The following is a 19940-nucleotide window of genomic DNA, read 5'->3' on the forward strand; positions in this document are numbered from 1 at the left end:
TCATTGCTTCAGTGCCTGCTCTCTCCCTGTTATCAATGGATCTGGTGGTGGAGGAGACACAAACTCTAAATTCTCATCCCATCTGGTCCTTCTGTGGCATGATATGACTTTTTCCTGTTCTTAACTTGGACCTCTTATTCTCCCCCATTAGCAAAATGAGCAGCTGATTGCTACCATAATAATCTGAGCCCACACAAACCACTGAGTTCATCTGTATCTCTTCTGCAGGTATCTATAGACACAAAGTACTAGATTAGAAATACATGAGAATTATTGCTTACCTGTAACATGAGTATACTTTCTGAAAATATTGTGAATTTTTTAGGGCAGAAATCTTGACACTTACTCTAAACAACCCCAAGGTCCCATTCAGTGTGCTTAACATAGTTGCTATTGAACCCAGGCTTCATTTATTTAACAAACTTTTCTGAGTATCTTATAATACTAGCTACCATTTGTTGAGGACTTCTTTTAGATCAAAAATATATGCATTTAAGACATATCCTAATCTAATTACCATTTTACAGATGAGGTGAGGACTGTGAGCATAGCAAAGTTCAGGAATCTCCCCAAAGTCCTGTAGTTAGTGAGCAGCAAAGCTAGACTTGTTCCAGCACTTTGCTCCTTTTTCTCCCTACGGTGTGTCAAGGTGGTGTCACGTGATGAGGGTTCAGTGCCTTACTAGACATGATCTCTGTTCTCAGGGAACTCATGACCCTATGTGTAAAGAGATATTCTGGGCACAGACAAATCCAAACACACAGCCTGGTATCTGACAACATGATAAAGTTAGCCAGGTGCTGGATCCCTCCCCAAAGCTGCACCCTGGAGATATCCACAAATTCAAAGAGGTATGGGTTAATTTCAGATGATAAAAATTATGGGAGCCCCCCTGGGGATGCAGAAGGTAGCATAGTCCTGGGGGCCTGAGGGATGAATCAAGCTGAGCCCAGGCATACAGGGGACATGGATGGGGCAGGCTGCAGTAACCAAGACCAGATATATCAGTCATATCGATAAATGTGAACAGGCTAAATAACCAATTAAAAGAAAAAGACTTTCAGATCACAAAGCAAAAAATTTTTATGATATATAAAAGAGACACACATAAGACAAAGTGATTCAGAGAGGCTAAAAAAAAAGTTTTGGCAAAGATAGATCAGTCAAATTCAGGCACAAAGAAAGTAGACATACTCAGACAAAAAGGACTGCCTGTCAAAAAGCACTGAATGAGTCAAAGGTAGACATACTATCATGCAAAGCTTCCTGTGTGCAATTAAACATATTTATTAGTTACCTATTGCTGCATAGCCAATCACCCTGAAAGTTAGCAGTTTAAAACAGTGAATTTTTGTTACCCCATAGAGCTTCTGAAGGTCAGGAAGTCTGTAGCAGCTGAGCTGCGGGTTCTATTTCAGTATCTCTAATGAAATTGCAGTCAAGTTGTTGGCCCAGGGCTGCACTGCTGAAGGCTTCACCCGGCCTGGCACTTTCACTTCCCAGTGCACTCACCTCCTGCCGTAGGGAGCTGCAGGTCCTCACCATGTGGGGCTGCATGATACATAGCAGCTGGCTTCCCCCACAGCAAGCGGTGCGGGTGTGTTGAGTGCACGTGTATACACAGAGGGGAGAGAGCCCAAGACGAAGTGATCTGTATCATCACTTCTGCCGTGTTCTATACAATAATGCAAATGCCAATACAATATATGCAAATGCCAGGAAGCATTGTCCATTATAGATATGAATATCTATCTAAACACAAAATAATACAGCATGAACATTCATAATACAAGAGGAAATAAATCAAATACACTAGTAACAGATTTATTCAGTATACAAGTGCTCATTGTATACTTTCTTAGTACATCATAAAGCAAGTGAATAATAGTTAGAGATAGAGAAGACTAAATATCATTTTAAAATCTGCATTGTAAATATAGATAAAGATAGATCTACCTATTTCAATTGCCCAGAAAACATTCATGCAAATTAGTATTGGGCCACAAAGAAAACCTTGATAAATAACAAAGAAAATAAAAATAGTTTAACCATGTTTTTTATGGTTAAACTAAATCTAAAGCAGAAATTTAATAGTAAAATCAGAAAACAAAAAGGGCCCTTATGAAATTAAAACAAACAGCAATAATAACAAAAGTCTTGGGACAAAGGAAAAATCAAAACCAAAATTGAAAACTATTTAGAAAATTAAATGTGCTGAAAACATTATATGCCAGAGCCCATGGCACACAGCTGGTGGTGCTTCTAGCTTTGTGCTGCTAATGAGTGAGTGGGTAAGTCAGATAGAAGTCATCCTCCTAAACCTAACCTGTCTCTGTAATAAAGTGATAACTTGGCCGCCACCTGTGTTACTCTTAGTTGGTTCAGAATTTGGGCAAACAGGAGTGTTATTTATTTTAGGTTTCCCCAAGACCTCAGTAGATCTACTAAATGATGCAATGGGCAAAAGAATAAAATGGAGGTGTAAATGCTATAAAGGAAAAGATCTCAATTTATCACTATTTAGAGATAAATTATTCCTGGAAAACCTAAAGAATCCACTGAAAAACTTGCCAACATTAGAGGATTAAGTGAGATGGAGATGTAATGTTAAAAAGCAACAGTTGCTTTCATGTATAAATAAAATCACTTGGAAGATACAGTTAAAGAAAAGATCTGAAGGGCAATGACAACAACATAGTCAACTACTTTGCAATCAAGTTAACATGGAGGAGCAAGACTCATACAAGGAAAATGGAGAAACACTCCTAAACAACACAGACTGGACAAAAAGACCCTGCTTTTGGCTAGGAAGACTCATCATCATAAAGATGTCAATTCTTCCGAAGTTAATTTCTAAATTTAATGGGAATCCCAATTGAATACCAACCGTTTTTTAAAAATGAGACAAGCTGATTCAAAAGTTCATGTGAAAAAAATAAAGAAACAAAACATTCAAGAAAACTCTGGAAAGAAGAGTAATGTCAGGGGACTAGCTCTACCAGACATTATGACATAGTACAAGTCTCAATAATTGAAACAGGGAGGAACTGATGTATGAATAGTAGGACAGGCCAATCAACCATAATAGAAAGGCTAGAAATAGAAGTGAATACACACATGGGAGCTTCAGATGAAAAAATTAACCTCTAAAATCAGTGGGGAAAATGATTAACTATGCCATAAATGTGGCTGGGGTCACTGGATTGCCATGTGGAAAAAATATTAAAGTTAAGTTTGTACCTTGCACCATACACTAGGATAAATTCCAAATGGGTCAAAGATTTAAAAATAAAAATAATGCCACAAATATCCTAGAAGAAAACATGAGCGCGTCCTCTTATAATCTTGGAATAAGTCAGGAAGCACTTTCAAATTATGCCTCAAAATAGAGAAGACTTTAGAGATAAAAGACTTTATGCCAAAAATACAAACAAAGCCAAAAGGCCAAAGGATAAATAAACAGGAAATCCTATTTGATACTCATATTTCATCAGAAAATTAATTTCCTGAACTTATAACGTTGTCATAGAAATAAGGAGATAAAGGACCAAAAGCACAATAGAAAAATAGGCACAGGATATGAACAAATGGGTCATAGAAAAAGCTTCTACCTCACCCACAATGATGGAAATATAGGTGAAAACTAAACCAAGATGTCATTTTTTGCCTGTCAGAATGATAAAAAATAAATCTCAGAACTTGAAAACATGCTCTGTTGGAAACAGAGCTGGCAGTGAGTGAATCAGTACAGTCCCCATGGAAGGCAGCCGGGGAAAACCCTCTTCAAATTGCAAATATTTATTCTCTTTGTTAGTGAGGGTTTTCCAGAGAAACGGCCAACAGAAGATCTGTCTGTCTATCTATCTATCTATCTATCTATCTATCTATCTATCTATCTATCTATCTATCTATCTATCTATCTATCTTTCTACCTACCTACATAACTGTCATCTATCTGCCTATCTATCACCATTCTTTACAACAGGGATTGGTTCACATGGTTGTGGAGGCCAAGAAGTCCCACAATCCGCCTTCTGTAAGCAGAGAGAACTGGGAAAGCCTGTGGTAAAAATTCAGTCTGAGTCTGAACCAGGAGAACAGACAGTGTAACTCTCAGTCTGAGGTGGAAGACTTATGAACGGGTTCAGTCCCAGTGTCTGAGCTCCGGTGTTTAAGGGCAGGAAAAGGTGGACATCCGAGAGAATCTGCTCTTCGTACACCTTTGGGTTCCACGTGGGCCCTCAGCAGCCTGGATGGTGCCCATCCATACACCCTCACCCAGAACCATCTTCTCATGAAGTCCACTGTGTCAAATGCTAGTCTCTTCCAGAGACGATCTTATAAACACCCAGAAATAATGTGTGACAAGATATGTGGGCATCCCTTAGTCTGCTTGTGTTGACACATAAATTTAATCATATTCACTGACCTAACAATTTCACTTCTAAGAATTTACTCTAAAAATAAATTGGTATATAAAGGAAATGACATATGCAGAGTGTTTTGTAATAGCTAAGATTGGAAGCAACCTAAGTGTCCATCATTAGGGGACTGGTTTTTAAAAAGCTGTTGTACACATATTACACCTGTAGAAAAGAAAGCCTTGAAACTATACCAGAATGAAGATACTCTCAGTGTACTGATGTGGAAAGATCTCCAGGACCTAGTATTGGATGAAAAACCTAGTGTGTATGGTACATTACCATTTGTGTAGAAAGACCAAGGGAAGGCTATATATATTGATATTTGCTTGAATGTACATTAAAAAGTTTGTGTTTATCTGTTTAGAAGTGGATTGGGTACAGATGTAGGACGAAAACTTGAATTTTGTCCTATGCCAGTGTTACCTGTTCAAATGATTAAATACTTTAATGCAATTTTAAAAACCTCATAAGTGAAAAAATATACTTGGCACAAGTTTAGATAATAGGATAATGGATCAGAATAGAGAGACTCGAAACAGACCCCTACTTATGTGGAAACTTTTAACACAATTAGAGGTGGCACAGCAAACCAGTGGAAAAATACAGGACAATTCAATCAGTTGTGTCCTTAAAGTTGTTATCTTCATGGAAAAAGTAAAAAAAGTTAGACTGCTCACTCTCACTGTGACAAAAATTAATTTTAGACTCACTATGGAAAAGTATGGCAAACAAAAACAACACATTTAGAAGAAAACATAAGAGAATATTTTTATGACCTCAGGGTATGAAAGGATTTCTTAAACAAGTCACAAAAAAACACAAACAGGGATGGAAAAAGATGGATAGATTTGACTGCATTAAAATTTAAACATTTATGTTCATCAAAAGACACTATAAACACAGTAAAAAGAGAAGTCACAGACTGGGAACGGATATTTGCAACACATAAAATAAAAAAAAAAAAAGTGACTTGTATCCAGAATGTATAAAAAAACTTACAAATCAATTAGGTAATACCAAGGACCTACAGAAAAATAAGTCAGTGAATAGACGGAAATACGTGAATGACTAAAATATATTTGAAACAGTGCTTGAATGCACTACTAATGATAAAAAAACAACTAAAACCAGACAGTGATTATGTTATGTACACATCAGATTTGCAAAAACATGAACGTCTGGCAATTTTAAGTGCTGAAGAGACTATAGGACGATGGGCATGCTCATATGCTACAGATGGGGGTGTATATTTGTAAAACTACTTTAAGAGCAAGCTGGCACTATCTGATAAAGATATACACACTCACATTCCATATATATATACACATATGTATATATATATGTCTATGTTATGCACAGGAATATTCTTGCAACATTGTTTGAAAGAATAAAAAATATTGAATGCAATCTAAATATTATATATGTGTATCTAAAGAGCCAAATTGATGAGCAAGCTGTCAGATAATTTTACTTTGGATGATAAATTTGTGAACAGAACCAGAGCTACGTAAATCAATGTGGGTGAATTTCACTAACATGGTACTGAACAAAAATAAAACAACTTGTAAAAGGACATACAGTACACCATTTTTATGAAGTTTAAAGGCAGGCAAAATGATGCTATATAAAGTTTATGATCATCTGAACTTAATCTAATGTGTGGAGGGCTACAATATGAGCCCAAGAGCATTCATAAAGATATGAATGAAAAGGAAACATTGTATGGAAGTATGATAACCTCTAGTGGGGTGGAAAAGAAATGGGATTGGGAGAAAGGTCTTCAGCTTTATTTGAATCATTTTATTTTTAGTCTGGGTGGTGGGTATGTGGGTGTTCCATGCCTTCTGCAAAAGGTATTTTATAATTGCATGCTTTCCAATTGCAAAAGATCGTGTTCCTTAATAAAGACCAGCAAGAGGACAAGATATCTTTTGATTTTTTATGATAGCAAGAGAGACTTAAGTACCTAAGAATAACCAAGAATGTATAAGAACTTTATGAAGAAAAATGGAACACCTTAGTCTAATGCCAAAAAAGAAAACCCTATTAAAATAATTCATATATCATTTTGATGGACTGCATGGCTGTTCTCCCCAAAATTATTCTATAAACTCAATGTAGTACCAAGCAAAATTTCCTTCTCTCCTCACCCTTACCCTGTTCTTCAATGGGGACAATTGATATTTTCTCCATTTTATGAGCTATTGCCTAGAATCACGTGGGTCTCACCGACAGCATGTGGATTAAATGGGATCAATTCTGATGGTTCAATGTACCAGCCCGAGGTGGCCTTTCACGTTTTGACTTTGTTGGGGCTTCTGAAAGGTCAGGAGCCTTCTGTTAACAGAATTAACAAAAAGCTGCTTATTCATCAGTGTATATGTTCATTTTCAATTTACAAAAGAAGGAAATGAGACCCAGCCGCGGTGTACAGCAGCTCAGTGGCTGAGCTAAGACCAGAACTCCGGGCTTGGCCAACGAGAAGGAGGGAAGGTCCTGAGAGGGCTGGAGAGGGAGATAGGGAGGGAGAGTCGCTGGGAGAGAGGACAAGACTGAGAGGGCGCCAGGAAGGAGCAGGCTCACTTGTGATGGATACACAGCATGTGTGTGTGACTCTGGGCAAGTTACACAGCTTCCTGTGTGTTAGCTTCTCTCCAGTTTTGTGGGAGTGTCCACCTCCTGGTGTTGCTATGAAGACTCAGTCAGTACATGAAAAGCACTTAAAACATTTCACGGCATGATGGTAAACGGCATAGTAAATACTAGTTATAATAATGATCATTGGTAACTAAATTATTTGTGTATGGATTCAATTATCACTCATTTTTCTCTGTAAAAATTTCACCTAGTGCTTTTTCTGCACCAAGCATTGGGCTGGGCACTGGAGTCACAGGTATAAATCATACAGCATTGTCCTCACTATGGGCAGTGATCAGGAGAAACAAACAGATACTTGCAGTCACTGACATCCGTTGTCCCGGATGGATACCCGGGACTCAGAGGGCCATGACAGTAGGCAGAAGTCCTTGGCCTGAGCCAGATGAACCCTTGTCCTCTTGAGCTCCCTGAGGACATGGCCAGGCTGGGAGAAAGCACTTGTGTATGACCCCAGGAGGTCCTGGGGGGATCTGGGAGCCTCTGCTCAGCCTTCATGAACAGCCGAGCCCCGAAATCCAGGGCCTTTGATTTTGCATTGACTAATGCTGCATTTCATTGAACAGAAGCTTCCTGTTAAATCAAAACAGATGAGGTTTTAAAAATAATTCTAATTGATTCCATTCCTAGAGTTCAAATCGGTAGCTCTCGGACCCAGCCAAGAGAGGAGCCTAGCGTGCGTGTGTGAGTGCATGCATGCGCAGGCATGTGCGGACAGACGTCGGTGGTCACTTCCCAGCACCTATGGAGTGCCCATCCCAGGGCGAGGCATCTTCTTGTGATTTTGTTCTCATCTCCTCTAGGAGGTAAGTGCTATCTAGGCGGTTAGCACCGTTGAAAAATGGAGACTTTACTCAGGAGACAAGAATCAGCCCCAGATCATAAAGTTGTAAGTGGTGGAGTCAGGCCCTATCTTGGTCCTTTGTGACTTCTAAGCAGCAAATGACTAGGGCTTATGAGACGAGTGAGACCAGAAGAGAGTCATGAACTTGCTTGAGGTGTGAGCAGCTTCATTTATGCAACCACTTGGTCACTCAACACCTGCCCTGGGCCCAGCCCCACTAAGCGTGGGGACACCAGACCACAGGAAGCAGAAACAGAGAGCAAGACCAGGAAGGGCGGGGACATGGAGAGATAGGAGCTGACTGTGTAGTGTTCCTGGGGAGGAACATTCCAAGCAGAGAGGGCAGTTGCTGCAAAGGTCCTGGGCCTGGAATGGCCTTGGTGTGGTTGAGGGCCAGGATGGAGATCTGCCAAAGAGTGGTCTGGAAGAGGGTAGGTGTCCTGTGAACCTATGTGGAATGACCAAGGAGTGTTGATATGGGAGGGGAGCGGAGAAAGCATTCCATACAGGCTCCTCATACAGGGGAGAGGAGCGAGGGGGCAGAAAGTTAGACTAAGATAAGGGGGGCAGGCAAGTTGATGAGGTTGGGGGCAGGTGCTGGCTTCAATGGCCCTTGTAGAAAGGTTGTGCAGTGGGGAGCCAAGGTGTGCCTTGAGCTGATCTGTGTTTGTAAAGATGGCTTTGGCTATGGAATGGAGAATGTTGTTTGAGGAGGCAGTACAAGGGAAGCAGAAATTCGGGGAGAAAGGCTTGACTGAACTATCGGCAGCAGTGTTTACCTGCAATGAAGCTCTCTGATGGAGGGGCATGAGGCACAGCGAAATCAAAGATGATCCTTTGGTGAGCATGCAGGTGAGCATGCAGGATCCTTTGGTGAGGTGCAGGAAGACAGGGGAGCAGTAGGATTTGGAGGTCAGAGAGTTGGCTAGTCAAGTGGAAGATGCCAGTTAGCCAGATGGTCTCACTCATAGCAGGAATTTAGAAAACCTAAATAAGAGACCAGGAAAAAGACTAATCAATGCAAGGTAATAATCAAAATCAACAAGCAACTATAAACCAGAGACACACTACGCGGGGTGGGGGGTGGTGGGGATTAGGGAGGGGCGGGGAGAGGAAGAAGTAGAGTCAAAATAAGGTGGGGGGGATGCAATTGTATGGGGAATATAACTGAAATGAAAATGCATACATTGTACAAAGATGAAAAATGATGTAAGAATTATATAAAATAAAATATTAAAAAAAATTTAAAAAATACAGCCAAAAAAAAAAAAAAAGATGCCAGTTAGATGCTCAGGGCATCTGCCGTTCATGGCTATGGATTTAGAATTGGTATCAATAGCATATAGATAATATTTAAAGCCACGAGACTGGAGACTGGCTGAGATCACAGAGTGGGAGGGCAAAATTCAGATGAGCCAGGGGAAACCAGATACAATTCTGAGTCAGCCATGGTTCTCTTTCAAACCAGCAAGTTCAAAGTCCAGCCTTGTGTGGATCTTGCAGGCCAACCGGGGGAAAGCAGAGGAGACTTCTGGGGAGATCAGTATTTATTTCTGTTAGTTCTCTAGTGACTGCTGGTCACTGAGCCTCTGTTTTACTTATCTGTATAATGAAACAATAGTGTTCACCAGAAAATGGGTGAATTAATGACTGTGAGCACAGTATGAGCATGCGGGCTTGCACTGTTGCTTTGGGGTGTCTCAAGAAGAAAACAAGATGGTTTAGATACTTTGATATTCTTCAAAATGGGTTTCCCTCAAGATTTTGATAGAACATGCTAACTCAGGTCATAGATCCTGACCAGTTTCAAATCCATCCTTCAGTGGCCTCCTTTTTGAGACTTTTTCTGCTCTTCCCAGACACTCCCTCTCCTGGCCTCGCTGGGGAGCTGAAGGGAGGAGAGGGGGACCTACCTGATTGCCTGGTTTGTGAGAAGGAACCAGAGCAGCTCCATTTCTACCTCCCTCTTTCTGGGGACCCAGCCTCTTATCTGCCAGGCCCACAGCCTCTATGGACGGTGAGCTGAACCTACAGAACTACAGGCCTTACTTTCATTCTACCCTTTTCCTTTCCCCCTAAAGATGATAGTGACATAGCTAGGTTTTCTATTCAACTCCAGTCTGTGGGGTATACCTGTTCTCACTCCGTGTGGACTCTGTGATGGGCTCTGGGGAGGTGAGACAGTCACCCAGGAAACAGCTGTGACCAGATCCAACAGACCTAGGTGGAACCCAGGTCTAGAGTGTGTATCCAGGACCCAAACCCAGTGTTTAGGTAAACAGTAGGCTGAGACAGACCAGGATACAGTGATCCAGACTTTTCCATTGGGCCCCAGATCCTCAAATCCAAATGCAGAGCAGACATTCCTACCTCTCCTCTGGGGTCACATGTCCTGGTCAAGCTGCCATCTCCCCCACATGCCTGCTGACCTGTCTCCTTCTGGAGTGTGGGCACTGTGAGGGCAGGGACGTGCTGAGAGCAAGTTTGTCTCCTTAGCATGGATGGATGCTCAGTGTGGAGGTGGCCTGCAGAGGAGGGCTAAAAGTAGGAAATGAGGCCCAGGCCCTGCCAGCACTACAGCCAATGAGGTGGGCTGGCGGGCCTCTGGGGGATGGGGGCATGGGGAACAGCTCATGTCAGGCCCTTACAAATAGCCATAGGGCCTTCTGAGAAGTCGGGGGCAGCTGTATGCCTGGTTAATCCTAATTCCAAACCTGGCATCTGAAACACAAGGGATAGGAGTTGGCCCTTTGCATGGGGAAATTGTAAATGGGAAAGATAAACGTTGGAAAATTAGGCACTGACCCATGGGCTCACCACTGGGACAGGGAAATTTGAGCCAAGCTCATGGAAAAACTATAACCAGAGCAGCCTGAGCTGCACCGTCCCAGAAAAGCAGATGGGGGCAGCCATAAAACATGACCCCTTTGAGTCAGCAGGCCAAGCCACACACTATTTTTAGATGCCAGTATTATTTTAAAGCATTCCTCCTCCTTTAAATGCTGCCCTTTGCCCCGCGTGCGGTGTGATCAGGGGCAAGATGCTTAATTGCCCTGGTCCTCCACCTCTCCATCTGTGGAGTGGGGCTATCTCTCTCCCTCCTTGTCAGCCAACAGGAGTCTACTCAGGTTAAAGAGAGAGTGCTTTTGCCAGAACTTCCTAAAACGCTAAGATTTCGATTCTCAGCTTCATAGTTTTCTTGCATTGGAGGAGAAAGAACATGGACTTTGGAGTTAGCACCCCAGTCCTCAAACTTTCATCACTGCTTGGTGATGGACAAGACCATTTGGCTTAGACATCTATAAAATGGGGACCTGGCAGGAATGGACGGCCTTCTCCGGCCTCATCTTAATCTTATTCCCACCACCCTGGTGCACTGTCCCTGTGTGGCGAGCCTATCTGGAATGCTAATGCTTCTGCCTCTATCCTGTGTCAACATGCGTTGGGCCATCCCACACCCTCGCTTCCAGGCCACACACTGGGCTTTGGAGATCTTCATTCTGATCTCCAAGGGCACTGCACAGGCTGGGGGTGGCTGGGAAGGCAAATGTGCAAACACCCGATCACAGTCAAGGAGCTAGATCAGTGCTAAGCAGTAGAGCCGGGTGCTTCCCACAGGTGGATGCTGACCAAACAGGAAACTGGGGAGTATCTAGGCCAAGAGCACATGTGAGCAAGAACACAGGGGAGCATGCTTGTCAATGAAACTGAACACTTCAGGTGGGCTATGTCAGCTAAGGGGGCTGGAAAGGCACTTGAGGGTTGTTGTAAAGAGTTTGCACTTTTTCTTCCTAAGGGCAATGCAGAGCTATTGAAGATTTTTTCTTTGCAGGGGAGTGACAACTGATTTGCCATCTTTCCTCCCTGTAGGAAAGGCCCCAGTCTGACCAGGGGCTACTAGCAATTTTTCTCTGGGTGTTTCACAGTTGGTCCAGTATCCAGCATGGATTTTTGTTCATTTTCATGCTATGCAGATTCCATATCTTAACCCCTGTCCTCTAGAGTAATACAAATCTTTTTTTTTTTTTAAAGAGTTATTTATTATACATACAAGAACTGGGGTACAGGCCGGAGGTGCAGGGGTGAGAGGATTCACCAGAGACAGAGTGGGGAGCAGAACAGGCAGATCCACTGAAATACACTGCTGAGGGGAGCTGCAGGTGAGACAGGAGAGATCTGCTTCGCCATGTGTGTCACCTCCCTGGCCGGGGCTCGAACTCATGCTGCAGTGGCTAAGGATAGCTCCATAGTGCTGCATCTTAACCCCTTGCACCACCAGAGAGGTCTGGTAATACAAATCTTTTAAAGGTCATCTAATCCAGCAACCTAGCATCCCCCTGTCCCCGTATATGGAAAGACTGAGACCCAAAGAAGGCAGATTGGGGTCTGGAGGCTGAGTCTTCTGTTTCCCAGGCTAAGACTCTGCCCACCCCGTTCCTGCCTCTGGAGCCCAGAGGATCTGAGCTGGGTGGGAAGAGAAAGCAGGAGGCTGCGTCTGGTAGTCTGTGTGGGCTGAGTCTCTTCTTGGGCTTCGGTGAGTTACTTCAGAAATCCCTTCACATCCCATCTCCTCCCATCCATTTTAAGGGCTTAAGGTGCTTGTAAAGCAGTCAACATTAAGTCACTTATATCAGAGGAGCTTGCTGTGAGTTATAAAAATGTGTGGTTGGGGGAGGGGAGGGAATTTTATTTCTTTTTCTGTTTCTCTTTCATCTCTCCCTTCGGAGACTGAACTAGAACTGTGTGGAGCCTGCTAGCCTCCTGAGAAATGAAAGCCAATTGTGGAAAACTGGGGAGTGGGTATCACCCAGGCAGACGCTCCAGGAAAGGCTGGTGATTCAATAGGTACACATAGAGGAGGAGGCTGAGAATCCGGACCCAGAAATTCCAGCTCTGCAGCCTCAGAAATGTCTCTGAGGGGTTTCTTAAGTAGAGGAGAAGATATGAAAGAAATTGAGGAAGCAGCAGTGGGGCAGAGTCAAGCTGAAGCCAGTTTGAGTAACAGAAAACTCCACAGGGGCTGGTGGGAGGCATGTGTGGTGGCGGAAGCGCTTCAGGCTGGGTGTCTGAAGCCAGGTCCACCCTGCTGTGAACTCTGCAGGACTGTACACCTCTCTTGTCCTCAGTGTCTCATCCCCAGATGCAGAGGCAGCTCCCTGACCTGCTCCAAAGCTGTGAGTCAAAAGAGATTATGGGGCGTGACTGTATCCTATAAAGGTCTCATGAAGAAAAAGAAAGTGCCTTGAACATCTCTGTTCTGTTCCCAAAGGACAGTCAAGCTAGGTCCTGGCTCTGGGAACTCAGCAGAGGGAGACAGGCTGGAGCCTACAGGCCAGCCCTGAGCTGGTACCTCACCCCCTGTGCATTTGAGGTCCAGACCAGTAACTGACACACCTACATGTACTGTGTGGAACCTACGGGCACAGCACGCTTCCATGTTGGGTCTCTCTGAGTCCAGGCCCGAGCTCAGGAAGAGGGTGGTCAGAAAGCATTTAGACCACCTTAGGGTAACTTGCTCAAAGCCGTGCAGACACTAAATGGAAGAGGTGGGACGGGGCCCAGATGTGCTAAGGCCAGTATTCTGACCACTGAGACTCTTGGGTTCCTAACAAATGAAGGTGGCCTGCAGGATCAAATGGTTAGTGGCACCTGATAGCACTTGCTAACACTTTTTGACTGCTACTCTGTGCAGGTTTTCTAAGTACTTCCGAAGCAAAGCACTGCACTTAGTCAGTTCTCACATCAACATTATGAAGGAGGTGCTGCTATCATCCCATGTTTTATAGGGAAGCAGAGGCACAGAGAGGGTAAAAAATTTGCCTGGGGTCACACAGTCAGGAACTTGCAGGGCTGGGATTTGAACCCAGGTATCTGACTCCAGACTCTGTGTTCTTAAATCCAAGCTATATGCAGACTCCCTGGGGAAAGGTCCTGGGGGGATCTTCCTGGAAGAAAGTGGAGTCTGATCACTATCTCATTCTTTCCTGAGATCAGTATTCGGCAAGGAGGCTGGAGAACCCCAGGCCTGTGTGGGAAAGGCAACAACTAAGAGTTCTAGCAGGAGGCTTGCTTAAGTATCTTTTGATATGGGGTGTGTGTGTGAATCTCATGTGCCATGCACACTTGAACAGGGCACCCCGAGCCTCCCCAGGCTTCCCCAGCTCAGTAAGTGGCACCATCATCTACCTAGTTTTAACAGGCAGAAATCTGGTTGTACTCTTAAACTCCCCCGTCTTCTTGCTGTCCCCCAAAACCCATCCATCTGCCTGTGGAATCAGTGCTACCTAAGTGCCTTTTAAATTTGTCCACCTCTCTGCCTACCCTGCTGCCACCCTCATGGATTAATGGCCTTCCCAGTAGGTTCCACACCCCTCACCCCGTTCCTTTATTACTCCCCCTACAATCCATTCTCCTTATAGCTGCTGGAGGGATTTTTTAAAACATAAATCAAATCACTCTTCAGCTTAAAAAGTCTCCATTGTACTTAAATAAAATGCACATTTCTGGCCATGGTTTAGAAGTTTTTGCCTGACCCAGCCCATATTAACCTCTGTAATGTCACTGGTGCCATTATGCCCCACCCCCACCACGCCCGGCTGGCTCCTGTGGTATACCAGGTGCTCTTCCTCCTCAGGCCTTTGCTCCTATCTTACCTCTATAGTCTTTTCCAGATGGTCCTGCCAGGGCTGACCACTTCTGCTGGCTTGTCCTATTTCCCAACTGGACTGTTGCCCTCGTGGCCTGGTCATGCCTGGGACTTAAAATTCCCAAACTTCAGACCTAAAGGAACCTGGAAACTTGGCTACCAAATTCTTTATTTGACAAATGAGGGAAGGAAATCCCAGAAAGAGGGGCGGACTTACCTGAGTGCACAGAGTGTTGTGGCAGAATGAGGATTAGGTGGATATAGGCACCTCCACTCAGTTCAGTGAGTTTTTTCGATTTGCCTCTCAATTGGGTGTTTCTGGGAAAAATCATTCTCTGGTTATAAAAAGGCAGAGATGAGAAGTAGATTTCTTAGTCATTCAACTAGCATTGGTTCCCACAAGGGCTGGAGGGATGTCAGATCTGCCTCTTGGAACTGAACGTGTAGGGAGGGCAGAGGTGGACACAGGCATCAGCAATCACAGTCCTATGGCTGCACCATTGCTGCACCACCTGCTACTAGTATGTGTGCGCAATGCCGACTGTCATCCAGCGACGACCGTATGCCGTCCTGGGATTAATGCTCATTCCTTAGCGTGACCCTGTGGGGGGCAGCCTTGTTACCATCCTCATGTCATAGCAGTGCCTGCCCTTACGTCAGGGCCCAATGAGGGCATCCCTGAGGGAGAGTGGCCCCCCTCTGCTGACTGGAGTGGGGAGAACTTCTAGAAGAGGGGAGGAGAGCTCACTTTGAAGAGAACCATTTGGACTGGAGGATATAAGATTGGAGGCTGTTCCAGGTGGAGGAAACAGCATTTGGAAAGCCTTCGAAGAGGGGAGTCTGCTTAGCAGGGGCGAGAAAGAATGGGGGCTGAGGGGTGGTGTGTGTGGGGGGGGCCCACAGCAGGGCTGGACCAGGTGTGAAACCCACCCTGCTTTCCTCTGAGGGTTGAATACCTGGCTGGGGCTCTGCCTGTGACCATATTAATAGCACCATCCACAAGGACTGGGGTGTCTGAACTCAGAAATGGGGCCAGGGGGCCTGGGGAGGGCTGACAGCAGCAAATTTCCAGGGCACACTCAGGCTTAACATCCCACCACCACCAGTCCCAGGCTCAGCCTACAGAGCCTGTGCAGGGAGGCTGTGCAAGGTGAGGAAAAGCAGGCGTCCTGGGTGGCGGCACTGGAGGGCGGTGTGAGTGCGCAAGGAATGTGTGTGCGTGCATGGTGGGGTCTCTGTGGGGGGCGTGTGTACACACACATGTGTTTTTCACAGACCTGCTGCATGTCGGCCTCTGTGAATGCACGTGCCTGAGTTGGGGCAGGCAGTGTGTGAGGGTGTGTGGTATGTATGAGGGCCGTGGGTGCGGGGCTCTCCGTGCACATGCGCTCCCCTCAGCTGGTGTTAAACACTCTTTGGACAGCTCACTAGGTAAACATTCAATAATGTAATTTGGAAACCCTGTCCCCAGGGCCCCACTGTGTGGCCAGGCAGCTGGCGGGTGGTGGCCAGATTAAGATATTAGCGCATTAATGCCATATCAAAGCCTGGCACCCTGGGCCAGGGAGTGTCTGCTGACAGCTCCACAGTGCCCAGGGCTTCAGGGCCGCCGCCCCGAGAGGCATCTCTCCTGCATCACAAGGAGGCCTTGTGTTCCCAGCCTGCTCTGAGAGCCGCAGGGCTTCTCAGACATGAGCTCATGCCTGCCAGTCCCTCGGGGCGGCGGTGGGTGGCCTAGAGAACCACCACCTCACCCGCACACAGCGGCCAGCGGTGGGAGGCCAGGGAGCTGGGCTTTGGGTCCGAGCTGGTCTTATGACTTTTGTGTAGCTGCTTGTGTGTTTATTGGGTGAATGAATGAATGAATGAATGAATGAATCTCTCTCCAGGAACTTTCTTGAAACTCCTTAATAACATAGGCCACGTTCCTCTCACCTTGAATTCCGGTGCCTAGCAGTATTTGGTACATAGTCAGTGATCAATTTTTGTGTATTCTATGGATGGAAGAGGGAGGGTTGGACTGCAAGTTAGGAGACTGGGATTTGAGGCCTGCATTTTGCCTTTGATGTGCTTGGTGGCCCTGCGGGTGCCTCTCAGCTGCCAGACACCCACTCCTGTGGGTCAACAGTGGTGCTGAGTGCAGTTTCTGTGGGGGTAGAGGTGCTTGCTTGGTCTGATGCCTTTTCCTGGGAATCAAACATGTGGAGAATTCAGAATATTGATGCAAATTCTCATCAGAGAAGATCCTCAGGACTGACCAGAAGAGGCGGGGGCCATTGCAGAGATTTCTCCCCATAGACTGGAGAGAGGGGCACTGGGCTCAGGTATGTGGCCAGGGGGTCTAGCCAGAGTTCATCTCTAAGATGATTGGGCTCGACTCTCCACTGTAGAGTTGTGAAACTGAGACCAGAGAAGAGGAAGGCTGTGTCCAAGCCTCCCCCGCTCCCCAAAGCAGTGTCTAAGACAGGACTAGCACCAGCTCCTGAGCAGGGGGTGTCAGCTGTTTGGGTGCTGGCCCTGCGGGCAGGGGCTGTGTAAGGAAGGGAAGAGGTGAGGGGATGGGGCTCCACATGGGCTAGAGCCAGAGGCTCAAGAGTGAAGAAGAATTTTCTGACAAACAGGCTGCTACCCACTGACCAGTACTGTCACAATAGCAGGCGTAGTCAGTGGTAACAGGATCAGCGATGGTAGAAACTACCTTTGATGAAGTGCTCACAGATGGTGGGCCTTATGTGCTTTACACATCTTGTCTTATTCATCGCCACAAAACTCACTCCTCACAAAGACCCCCAAAGGGAAAGTTATGTGCCCAGGTTACCATGCAGATAAGCCAAGGTGCTGCTCTGCAAATCTGACTCAGACTTCTTTACTCCTAGATGACACTGCCGTCCCTTAAGGTGGGGTGTCCTGTCTCTGGCACCTGAACAGAGGCTGCTGGTCTCTTCAGGGAAGTGGTGGTGGGATCCTGGCCTTGGGGATGATAGGAGATGGGGGAGGATCAGACCATCTGAATCTATTTTTCTATTGCCAGAAGAGCCTCAGCTCCTTTGAATATATACTCCTGAGAGTCAGGGGTTTTAGAATTTATGTTGATTTCTACCAGATGTCGTCATCATATGCTCCTCCAACCTTGAAGAGAGCTGCTGATAAAAATAAGGAAATTTTTCCAGAAGCTCTTGTCCACTTTCCAGCCCAAGGAGGAGTCATGTCCAACAGTAAAAGAAGGACAGAATGGAAAGGGCAACTTCTCTGCTTTGGGAGATTTTTTTTTTTTTAAGATTTATTTCATTTATGCATACAAGAGGTGGGGTGCAGGTAAGAGGTACAGGGGGTGAGATGATTCACCAGAGAGAGAGTGGGGAGCAGAACAGGCAGATTGACTGAAATACACTGCTGAGGGATCAGTGGGCGAGACAGGAGAGGACCTGCTGTGCCATGTGTGTAGCTCCCTGGCTGGGGATTGAACTTGTGCTGCAGTGGCTACAGATAGCTTCCTAGTGCTGAGACTTAACCACTTGCGCCACCAGGGAGGCCCCTGGGAGATTCTTGATCCTTGGAATCCTAGTTTTTCAGAGTTGGAGGTTCCATGGAGGTTGTTATTAGCTTGAGGCTTGTCATCATCTCCTCTTCATTTTCACTACATGCAGCTCAACTTACCTTAACTCAAGTTCAGCTTAACTCAATGCCGTGGAACTGAACTCGTCTCATGAACACATGCCTCAAATCAACCCAGCGGGTGCAACCCCTACCAAACCAATTGAAAGGAACAGAACTCAACCCAGACCAATGGAATCAGACTCCACTCACCTTAATTCCTGGCAACTCAACTTGTAATCCAAACCAGGAGAAAGAGCAAGAGCAAAGGCGTGGAGGCAAGAGTGTGTGTGTGGGGGGTGATGGGGGAGGAGCACAGTAAGCTCAGTTAGTTTGCTAGAACAACACACTGCAACAGAACCCACACCCACTGGGAGGAACAGCCCCTGCCACTGCGGCCATGCCTGATGGGGAGGCAGCTTTGCCCCCTTCTCTATCTGCTTGCATTCCCACAGATGTTGTGAGCTCCTTAGAAGAGCTGGGCTCCACAGAGAGAGGAGAACTTCGAAGCTCTGCCCAGCAGTCACATGGGGCAGCCACCCCCGCTGGAATCTCAGATGGCATTTGAGAGCTTTGTGAGGGAAGCCCCAGCTCAGCCCCCTCCTGCACAAGGCTCTCATGGGGGCAGGGTACTAAGTCCACAGCTCAGCAGAATCTGGAAGCCAAGTTTGCTTTCTTTTTCTAGCAGTCCAGAAAGGAAGAAAGGAAGTGCCCGAGGGCAAACTGGGACCACCACCCATGGTGCTGGCCCTGTGACTTGTTAGCCAGCCAAGTGTGGCCTGCTGCAGGGCGCTGCGCTTCTCCAGACCTCAGCCTCCATGTCTGTAAATGGAGCTCTCCCTGGCACTGCTATATGCCAAATGAAGTGGCCTGAACTTGGCACCAAGTAGTGCCTGGCCCCAGCCACTAATGACCAAGAAATAGCCCCCATCCAACTTCCTTAACCTGTGGCCAGGTCCCGGTCGTGGAGAGCGACCACCTTAGCGAGGGTCTCAGCCCTGCTACTCACACCAACTGCTTGATCTTGGAAAAAGTAGCCACCCTATGCTCAGTTGTGGTTTTTCTTGTGTGGAGACAGTACAGATTTATGGGAGCACATAGATAGGACAACAGAGAACACTTAGCACAGACCAGCTTTTTACTTGGCATATAGTACATGCCTTTATTAATATGACCCCTTCCATCCTAGGTGCACAGTGACATAAGGAAAATGCTAACTCTGCTTTGGGCCTTGGCTTCCCTACCTGTCAAGTGGGTGTGCCCAGCACATGTGAAGGTGCCTTTCTTCATAGTCCGGGGTTCCCTGCTTAGGCTGGCTCATGAGTCTCAGATAATGGCAGATAATGGCAGGGGGACGTGGAGTGGGGGGGAGCTTTCCAATATGCTGGGTCTAGCCAGAGCATCCCTGAGCCACAACCCCTGCAAGGCCCAGGGAGCCCCTTAGCCCTCTCCCCTCTGCCCCCACCCCCAGCGCTGCCATGACAACAATGCAAGCGTCTGTGCAGCAGATTGTGATAAATATGCATGAATGGGCTATGGTTGCGCCCCTCCCCAAGTCCATTTGGGGCACCTCAGTGAGCTAATTGAGGGTGGCCATTGTCCCCGCACTCCCCGTGGCTGGGCCCCGTTTTCACATTCAAGTGCCTGGCCTTGGTCTAAAGTGGCCGGGTGCGGGTGCTATTTTATTCAACAAAAGCGCCTCGAGAGGGTGGACGGAGAGCTCCGTGGGCCGCCCGTCGCTGGAGCCCATTCCTGTGCCGACCAAGGGGAGGGGTCG

At 46.1% G+C, this 19940-nt stretch overlaps 1 long non-coding RNA gene across 2 annotated transcripts; it reads right to left on the reverse strand.

Annotated features, from left to right (window-relative positions):
* Window positions 1-8773: 8773 nt before the first annotated feature.
* On the reverse strand, window positions 8774-19603 carry LOC119236407 (uncharacterized). Of its 2 annotated transcripts, none has more exons than XR_008550212.1 (3): window positions 19408-19603; window positions 14787-14887; window positions 8774-8910 (listed from the first exon to the last, which is right to left on the reverse strand). It is a non-coding gene; the product is annotated as an uncharacterized LOC119236407 (long non-coding RNA). The 2 variants fall into 2 exon arrangements; XR_005123052.2 differs by lacking the exon at window positions 8774-8910 and adding an exon at window positions 14597-14680.
* Between the last annotated feature and the right edge of the window lie 337 nt (window positions 19604-19940).

The sequence above is a fragment of the Talpa occidentalis genome, unplaced genomic scaffold (genome assembly GCF_014898055.3).
Source record: "Talpa occidentalis isolate TD23 unplaced genomic scaffold, MPIMG_talOcc4v2.1 talOcc4.9, whole genome shotgun sequence".
NCBI classification, from domain to species: Eukaryota; Metazoa; Chordata; class Mammalia; order Eulipotyphla; family Talpidae; genus Talpa; species Talpa occidentalis.